Below are 10706 nucleotides of genomic sequence, written 5' to 3' on the forward strand. Positions count from 1 at the left end.
TATATAACCTGATTGCCTTAAAACATACCCTTACTGAGAGAAGGCAGTTATTTTCAAAGGTTGATGTATGTTAATAAAAGGTTACATGTAATAGTCAAAATGTTACAGCATCGAGTTTACACACAGATAGTCCCATTAGTTACAAAAACATATCCTATTACAGAGGCTGTTAGGACTATTTCTCTGCCATATCTTGTAAGCAAATCATAGTTAAGGACAAGTGTTCCTGTCTCCCTGCAACTCAATGGCTCTTGGGAAACATATGTTTTCACTTCTGGCACTCGTCTTTTTGCTTCCCCTCAAGGTCTTAACTTAGATTATTCCATTTCCTAGAGGTTTGTGGTGTTGGAGCCTTTGGGTTACGTGGAAATCAGTAGCGTGGTTTTAGGTTTGCCTGCATGGGTTGATATCTGCAATTGTTTTGTAGAGTGCTAAGCCACAGTCCTGGAAAGTCTCAGTTTGAATTAAAAATGTTATGATACAGTAACACACTAGTGTGTTAAAATAGCTATGTGTATAATTAAATAAACATGCCTAAGCCGAAAGAAGAAAAAGAACTTACTCAATTTACTCTCATCTACTTAAAGGCAATCTTGCTTGTCTGCTGTCCTTATATTGCTTGTTTTCTCAATGCTCTTTTTAAAAACATTTTTCTTGTTTTTAAAGGAAATTGAATTTCATATTTTTAAAACATTGAATCTATTATAAATAATTATGAGATAATCTGATATTCTGAATAGCATATCTGAGATATTAGGCTTCTGAGATTTTAAATTGATTAAAATGTTTTGAAAAATATGTCCATTGTATTGGAGAAAATTTTAATTATCATGCTGCAGAGAATTTTCTCATGCATCCCTCTGAATTTGATCACATCACTTCCTTGCTTACGAATTTTCAAAGTTCCATAAGAGAAACATCTTTGGATGACATTCCAGGTCTTTCATACGCCTTGAGATTCAGTCCTGTCTCCCATTGCTCTCCCTACCCCTTTCTTACACATCACACACTGAGCTCTAACCCTCAAAACCCAAGTCACACCAAGGCTTCCATGTGCTGCTGTGCCTTGGCACATGCTGTAGCTTCTGAGTAAAATGCCCTTTTATTGCCCACCTTCTGTTTCCTCTTTTAATTGTCCCTATCAGGCATGACATTCATATTCTGACACTAAAATTATAGAAATTGCCAAATAGGTATGCTATAATAATAACTCTTGCAAGTCATTCTACAAGCTCAGGGTGCATATATGCCTGCGATTGTCATTCTTTCCCATTAATTGATCAAGTTTCCACCTGCTCATTGGCAGGAAATGCAGTATCTCTCTCGACAGTCTTCTCCCACCTCCACAACATTTCGAGGAACTCTAAGGCTGCCCACAGTTCAGAGAGGATGGGCTTCTCCACCCAAATAAAGGAGAAATTGGAATCTAAGTTTTCTCTTGCTATTGCCTTACAGGGATGCTTTGGAAAACTGGCAATGGTTGAACGCTTTGACATGATTTTTCTTGTAACACACACACACACACACACATACACACACACTATATAGTAATATACTTTATATATATATATATATACACATATATATACACATATATACACATATATATACACATATATATGTATATATGTATATATAAAACTTTTTCAAAGCATCCCCAATAGATTCAATCACCTCTGACACTGGAATAAAGAAAAACACACATTTGATTTCCAAGAATTACCCTCTGCCTTAAAATTTCAAATAGGAAGAATTCAAATGAAAAAATATTTGTATTTTAATAATAATGAAAACTTTACATTTGTATAACACTTTCAAAGTATTTCCATATAATATCAATAGAGGAGACAGAGTTGCTGCTTGTTATAAATGAAAAAACTGAGGCTCAGAGAAGTTAAGCAATGAGCTTAAAATGACAAAGCAAGCTAAGTCATAGATTTTAGACCAGAGCCTGTTTTTGACTCTGCCTTTCCTTGAGATTTCTTTTGCTTCTGCATTTTGGATCTCATTTGTTCTGGCTCTTTGGCTCCTGGCTGAACTTATTCTCAAGGCTTGGGCCCATACAGTGGGCTTTCCCTTCTTTGAGCTACCTGAAAGGGACGCACCTTTAGGCCAGCCCCTTGAGATCCAACCCTGAACACTGGGACCAGGGCAAAGGGAAGGAGGGAAGAGTTTAGATCCCTTTTAGGCCAGAATTCTTCCTTCTATATGACTTTTCATGTTAGTTTCAAATAAGCATCATGTTTTTTATCACTTTTACTTTAATTGACCATCTTAGCCCAAGAAAGGAAAATAGTTTTTACACTGTATCCACCCACATGTGAGTGTGCAACTAGAAACTATGGTGACTTTCCTATGTCCATATGGACAATTGCTTTACTCTGGATCTCACTATGAGAATGAATTTTGTTATTGTGCTACTTATTAAGTAATAAAATATGCTAATTTAAAATAAGAAATCAGATGACAATTTGTGGAAGAAATCTGAGGAGGGAAGAGAGAAGATTGTACTGAATGTATATTCTGTCAAGGTCAACAGTCAGACACTGTTTCTTATGAGATAAATAAATGACTTAGAAACAAAGATGACCAGGAAAACAAGTACAGCCTCATTTCATATTCTCATCATTTTATCCTGTACATAATGCTAAACTCAGACACTGCAACGATGCTCATGCAAAACCAGGACTGGTTTGACAAATGAACAATGAAACAGCAAATTAAATTAAAGCGTTAAAGAATTATTTGAATCCCTTTTTGGTCAAAATTGGCATATTCACATAAAAATTAAGCTCAATGAGTATAAGACAGTTTACAAGTTAGTAACTGGGAATCTTATCAGGGCTTCCCTCAACGTAAATTGTGCGAGCCTAAGTTGCTCCTAGGAACACTGTAACAGATGGAGAATTTAACATAAAAATGGGTGAGCGAATTCAGAGTAATATATTAAGTTATGATGAGTCTTTTTTTCAGGGGGATGGTGGAGGTAACCTTGAACTATGTACAAAGATGGTGTTACCTTCCTTCGAAATCCCTGTGCCTTCATAGGGTGACTAGTGGGCAGTAGTAGAAGAGATTTCCTTAGATAGATCAGCGTTTTAGACAAATATTCAGATGACTCATTTGCATACTGCTGACTTCAGATAGATGGAATATTTTCCTTGCACCAAGTATGGCTTTTCTACATTTTCTCTGTGCTAAATCTTACCTTTAATGATTATTTTCATCAGTGTCCATTGAAATAAATTAGTCTGTTAGGTCTGGAACAAAGGCTTTAACAGTGTTTCCAACAACAAATATGTATCACACACATCTTCGTATTTGTACTTAAGAATATGAAGTCATGAAAATCTGTACAATCTGTGCAAATCAATGGAGAACCATAGAATGTACATATATTTAATGTAAATTGTTACATACTTTATAACTACTTCTGTAATTTAATCATTCAAAAACTGAGAAAAGAAAAAAATGGTTACAGGCTTATTTTCATGTCAAAAAACATCACCATCTTTTTATTGGCTGCTTTGTACTACAAGATATAGCAGCTGTATGTTAATTTATTTAACTTGTCTACTATTAACGTACATTTAGATTTCTTCCAGATTTTTACTGCTATAAATAGTGCTACAATAAACATTCTTATACTGATTTTTGTGTATAAATTTTTTTAAAAAAACTTTAATTTTAGATTTGAGGGTACATGTGAAGGTTTGTTACATAGGTAAACTCATGTCACGGGGGTTTGTTGTACATATTATTTCATCACCCAGGCATTAAGCCCCGTACCCAATCTTTTCTGCTCCTCTTCCTCCTCTCACCCTCTACCCTCAAGTAGCCCCCGGTATTTGTAGTTTTCTTCTTTGTGTTCATAAGCTCTTAACATTTAGCTCCCACTTATAAGAGAAAATGTGGGGTTTTGTTGTTGTTGTTGTTCCTTTGTTAGTGCTAAGGATAATAGCCTCCAGCTCCATCCATGTTCTCGCAAAGGGCATGATCTTGTTCTCTTTTATGACTGAATAGTATTCCATGGTGTATAGGTACTACATTTTCTTTAACCAGTCTGTCATTCATGGTCATTTAGGTTGATTCCATGTCCTTGCTATTGTGAATAGTGCTGCAATGAACATTTGCATGCATGTGTCTTTATGGTAGAATGATTTATATTTCTCTGGTCATATACTCAGTAACGGGATTGCTGGGTCCAATGATTCTGCTTTTAGCACTTTGAGGAATTGTCATGCTGCTTTCTGCAATGGTTGAACTAATTTTCATTCCCACCAACAGTATATAAGTGTTCTCTTCTCTGGCAAAGTGTTTATGTACCAGCATCTTTTGGCAACTTTGCCAGAATCTATTAATAATAGCCATTGTGACTGATGTGAGATGGTATCTCATTGCGATTTTCATTTGCATTTCTCTAATGAGCAGTGATATTGAGTCTTTTTTCATATGCTTGTTGGCGGCATGTATGTCTTCTTTTGAGAAGTGTCTGCTCATGTCCTTTGCTCACTTTTTAATAAGGTTGTTTGTTTTTCTGTTATATATTGGTTATGTTCCCTGCACATGCTGGATATTAGACCTTTGTCAGATTCATAGTGTGCAAAAATTTTCGCCTATTTTGTAGGTTGTCTGTTTAAATTCCTGTACAACAATAACAGTCACAGAGCCAAATCTAGAGCGAACTCCCATTCACAATTGCTACAAAGAGAATAAAATACCTAGGAATACAACTAACAAGGGATGTGAAGGACCGCTTCAAGGAGAACTACAAACCACTGCTCAAGGAAATAAGAGAGGACACAAACAGATGGAAAAACATCCATGCTCATGGTTAGGAAAAATCAATATTGTGGAAATGGCCATACTGCCCAAAGTAATTTGTAGATTCAATGTTATCCCCATGAAGCTACCATTGACTTTCTTCATAGAACTGGAAAAAACCACCTTAAACTTCATATGGAACCAAAAGAGAGCCCACATAGCCAAGACAATCCTAAGCAAAAAAAAACGCTACAAAACAAAACAAAAGAAAAAAAAAAAAGCAAAGCTGGAGGCATCATGCTACCTGACTTCAAACTATACTACAAAGCTGCAGTAATCAAAACTGCTATGTTGATAGTTTCTTTTGCGGTGCAGCAGCTCTTTAGTTAATTAGATCTCATTTGTCAATTTTAAGTTTAATTAGATCCCACTTGTGAATTTTTACTTTCATTGTAATTGTTTTTGGCATCTTTGTCTGAAATCTTTGCATGTTGCCATGTCCAGGGTAGTAATGTCTAGGTTGCCTTCCAGGGTTTTGGTAGTTTTGGGTTTTTCATTTAAGTCTTTAATCCATCTTGAGGTGATTTTGGTATACAGTATAAGGAAGTCGTCCAGCTTCAATCTTCTGTGTACGGCTAGCTGGTTATCCCAGCAGCGTTTATTGAATAGGGAATCCTTTTTCAAGCTCGTTTTTGTTGGTTTTGTCAAAGATCATGTGGTTGTAAATGTGTGGCCTTATTTCTGGACTCTCTATTCTCTTCAATTGGTCTATGTGCCTGTTTATGTACCAGTAGGATGCTGTTTGCTTACTGTGATCTTGTAGTATAGTTTGAAGTCAGGTATCATGATGTCTCCAGCTTTCTTCTTTTTTCTTAGTATTGCCTTGGCCGTTTGGGCTGTTTTGGTTCCATATAAACTTTAAAATAGTTTTTTTCTATTTCTGTGAAGAATGTTATTGGTAGATTGATATGAATAGCATTGAATCTGTAAATTGCTTTGAACAGTATGGCCATTTTAATAATAGAGATTCTTCCTATCCATAAGCATGGGATGTTTTTCCATTTGTTTGTGTCTTCTCTGATTTCTTTCAGCAGTGTTTTGTAATTCTCATTGTAGACATCTTTCGTTTTCCTGGTTAGCTGTATTCCTAAATATTTCTTTCTTTCTTTTTTTTTTTTTTTAATGATACTTTAAGTTCTGGGATACATGTGCTGGGCAGAACATGCAGGTTTGTTACATAGGTATACACGTGCCATGGTGGTTTGCTGCATGCATCAACCTGTCATCTACATTAGCCATTTCTCCTAATGCTATCCCTCCCCTAGCTCCCCACCCCTCAGGCCCTGGTGTACGATGTTCCCCTCCCTGTGTCCATGTGTTCTCATTGTTCAACTCCCAATTATGAGTGAGAACATACAATGTTTGGTTTGCTGTTGCTGTGTTAGTTTGCTGAGAATGATGGTTTTCAGCTTATTCCATGTCCCTGCAAAGGACATGAACTAATCCTTTTTTATGGCTGCATAGTATTCCATGGTGTATATGTGCCACATTTTATTTATCCAGTCTATTATTGATAGGCACTTGGGTTGGTTCCAAGTCTTTGCTATTGTAAATAGTGCTGCAGTAAACATACATATGCATGTGTCTTTATAATAGAATGATTTATAATCCTTTGGGTATATACCAAGTAATGGGATTGCTGGGTCAAATGATATTTCTGATTCTAGATCCTTGAGGAATGGCCACACTGTCTTCCACAATGGTTGAACTAATTTACATTTGCACCAACAGTTTAAAAGTGTTCCTATTTCTCCACATTCTCTCCAGCATCTGTTGTTTCCTGACATTTTTATGATCGCCATTCTAACTGGCATGAGACTGTATTTCATTGTGGTTTTGGTTAGCATTTCTCTAATGACCAGAGATGATGAGCCGTTTTTCATGTTTGTTGGCCACAAAAATATCTTCTGAGAAGTGTGTGTTCATATTTTTTGCCCACTTTTTGATGCAGTTGTTTGTTTGTTTTTCTTGTAAATTTGTTTAAGTTCCTCATAGATTTTGGATATTAGCCCTTTGTCAGATGTATAGATTGGAAATATTTTTTTCCCATTCTGTAGGTTGCCTGTTCACTCTGTTGATGGTTTCTTTTGATGTGCAGAAGCTCTTTAGTTTAATTAGATTAGATTTGTCAATTTTGGCTTTTGTTGCCATTGCTTTCAATTCATCCTGAGCTAACTTTTGTATATGGTGTAAGGAAGGCATCCAGTTTCAGTTTTCTGCATATGGCTAGCCAGTTTTCCCAAACCATATATTAAATACGGAATCCATTCCCCATTGCTTGTTTTTGTCAGGTTTGTCAAAGATCACAAGGTTGTATATGTGCGGTGTTATTTCTGAGGCCTCTGTTCTGTTCCTTTGGTCTATATATCTGTTTTGGTACCAGTATCATGCTGTCTTGGTTACTGTAGCCTTGTAATATAGTTTGAAGTCAGGTAATGTGATGCCTCCAGCTTTATTCTTTTTGCTTAGGATTGTCTTGGCTATACGGGCTCTTTTTTAGTTTCATATGAAATTTAAAGTAGTTTTTTCTAATTCTGTGAAGAAAGTCATTGGTAGCTTGATGGGCATACCACTGAATCTATAAATTACTTTGGGCACTATGGCCATTTTCATCATGTTGATTCTTCCTATCCATGAGTATGTAATGTTTTTCCATTTGTTTGTATCTTCTCTTATTTCCTTCAGCAGTGATTTGTAGTTTTCCTTTAAGAGGTCCTTCACATCCCTTGTAAGTTGTATTCCTAAGTATTCTATTCTCTTTGTAGCAATTGTGAATGAGAGCTCAGTCATGATTTGGCTCTCTGTTTGTCTACTATAGGTGTATAAGAATCCTTTTGACTTTTGCATATTGATTTTGTATCCTGAGACTTTGCTGAAGTTGCTTATGAGCTTAAGGAGATTTTGGGCTGAGACAATGGGGTTTTCTCTATATACAATCATGTCATCTGCAAAAGAGACAATTTGACTTCCTCTCTTCCTATTTGAATACCCTTTATTTCTTTCTCTTGCCTGATTGCCCTGACCAATACTATGTTGAATAGGAGTGGTGAGAGAGGGCATCCTTGTCTTGTGTCGGTTTTCAAAGGGAACGCTTCCAGCTTTTGCCCATTCAGTATAACACTGGCTATGGGTTTGTCATAAATAGTTCTTATTATTTTGAAATACATTCCATCAATACCTAGCTTATTGAGAGTTTTTAGCATGAAGCGGTGTTGAATTTTTTCAAAGACCTTTTCTGCATCTGTTGAGATAATCGTGTGGTTTTGTCATTGGTTCTGTTTATGTGATGGATTACATTTATATATTCGCCTATGTTGAACCAGCCTTGCATCCCAGAGATGTAGCCAACTTTATAGTGGTGGATAAGCTTTTTGATGTGCTGCTGGATTTGGTTTGCCAGTATTTTATTGAGCATATTTGCATCGATGTTCTTCAGGGATATTGGCCTGAATTTTTTTTTTCCCATTTATTTATTTTATTGCATTTTAGGTTTTGGGGTACATGTGAAGAACATGCAAGATTGGTACATACTGTTTTCTTTCAGATTTTGGTATCAGGATGATGATGGCCTCATAAAATGAGTTAGGGAGGAGTCCCTCTTTTTTTTTTTTTTTTTTTTTTTTTTTTTTTTTTTTTTTTCTTTTTGAGACGGAGTTTCGCTCTTGTTACCCAGGCTGGAGTGCAATGGTGCGATCTCGGCTCACCGCAACCTCCACCTCCTGGGTTCAAGCAATTCTCCTGCCTTAGCCTCCCGAGTAGCTGGGACTACAGGCATGCACCACCATGCCCAGCTAATTTTTGTATTTTTAGTAGAGACGGGGTTTCACCATGTTGACCAGATGGTCTCGATCTCTTGACCTCGCTATCCACCTGCCTCGGCCTCCCAAAGTGCTGGGATTATAGGCGTGAGCCACCGAGCCCGGCCTAGAGTCCCTCTTTTTCTATTGTTCAGAATAGTTTCAAAAGGAATTGTACCAGCTCCTCTTTGTACGTCTGATAGAATTTGGGTGTGAATCTGTCTGGTCTTGGCTTTTTTTGTTTGGTAGACTATTAATTACTGCCTCAATTTCAGAACCTGTTGTTGGTCTACTGAGGGATTTGACTTCTTCCTCCTTTAGTCTTGGGAGGGTGTATGTGTCCAGGAATTTACCCATTTCTTCTAAATTTTCTACTTTATTTGTGTAGAGGTGTTTATAGTATTCTCTGATGGTAGTTTGTATTTCTGTGGGATCAGTGGTGACCTCCCCTTCATTATTTTTTATTGTGTCTATTTGATTCTTCTCTCTTTTCTTCTTTATTAGTCTGGCTAGCATTCTATTTTCTTAATCTTTTCAAAAAACAGCTCCTGGATTTATTTAGTTTTTGAAGGGTTTTTAGTGTTTTTATCTCCTTCAGTTCTGTACTGATCTTAGTATTTATTGTCTTCTGCTAGCTTTTGAGTTTGTTTGCTCTTGCCTCTCTAGTTCTTTTAATTGTGATGTTAGGGTGTCGATTTTAGATCTTTCCCACTTTCTTCTGTGGGCAGTTAGTGCTATAAATTTCCCTCTAAACACTATTTTAGCTGTGTCCCAGAGATTCTGGTATGTTGTGTCTTTGTTCTCATTGGTTTCAAATAACTTATTTATTTCTGCCTTAATTTCATTATTTACCCAGTAGTCATTCAGGAGCAGATTGTTCAGTTTTGAGTGAGTTTCTTAATCCTGAGTTCTAATTTGATTACACTGTGGTCTGAGAGACTGTTCATTATAATTTGTATTCTTTTGCATTTGCTGAGTGTTTTACTTCCAATTATGTGGTCAATTTTAGAATAAGTGTGATGTGGTGCTGAGAAGAGTGTACATTCTGTTGATTTGGGGTGGAGAGTTCTGTAGATGTCTATTAGGTCTGCTTGTTCCACAGCTGAGTCCAAGTCCTGAATATCCTTGTTAATTTTCTGTCTCGTTGATCTGTCTAATGTTGACAGTGGGGCGTTAAAGTCTCCCACTATTATTGTGTGGGAGTCTGATTCTCTTTATAGGTCTCTAAGAACTTGCTTCATGAATCTGGGTGCTCCTGTATTGAGCGCATATATATTTAAGATAGTTAGCTCTTCTGGTTGCATCCCTTTACCATAATATAATGCCCTTCTTTGTCTTTTTTTTTTATCTTTGTTGGTTTAAAGTCTGTTTTATCAGAGACTAAGATTGCAACCCCTGTTTTTTGTTTTCTTTCCATTTTCTTGGTAAATATTCCTCCATCCCTTTATTTTGAGACTGTGTGTGTCTTTGCATGGGAGATGGGTCTCCTGAATACAGCACACCAATTGGTCTTGACTCTATCCAATTTGCCATTCTGTGTCTTTTAATTGGGGCATTTAGCCCATTTAGATTTAAGGTTAATATTGAATACTAGTGATTCTGGTACATTGATTTTGTATCCTGAAACTTTGCTGAAGTTATTTATCAGCTGAAGGAGCTTTTAGGCCAAGGCATGTTTTGGTTATCTTAGAGCTGGTCTTGTTCAACTTTGCTAATCTTTTATTTTCTCATTTCATAAGGTACGCTTTGCCATTTTTCTATTATAACCTATTTTTGTTCTTTTAGAAAATTCTTAGTTTATAGGAGTTCATCGTATATTAATAATATATTTTTCTCTTATCATATGTAGTTCAAAATGTTTTCCACAGTTTGTCACTTTTTAAAAAATTAGTTTGAGGTGTTGTTTGACTAAATGTTATTTTTAATTTTTGTTTTTTTTAATATTTAAATTTTCCAGACCTCAAGTTTATGATTTCTGATTCTTATGACATGTTAGGAATTTCTTACCCTAAGATTTTTAGAAAAACTCAACTAAAGTATATTTTATAGTCTTTATGGAATTGCTCTTTTAAATTACATTTTTAT

This window comes from Cebus imitator, unplaced genomic scaffold (assembly GCF_001604975.1).
Source record: "Cebus imitator isolate Cc_AM_T3 unplaced genomic scaffold, Cebus_imitator-1.0 Scaffold505, whole genome shotgun sequence".
NCBI lineage: Eukaryota > Metazoa > Chordata > Mammalia > Primates > Cebidae > Cebus > Cebus imitator.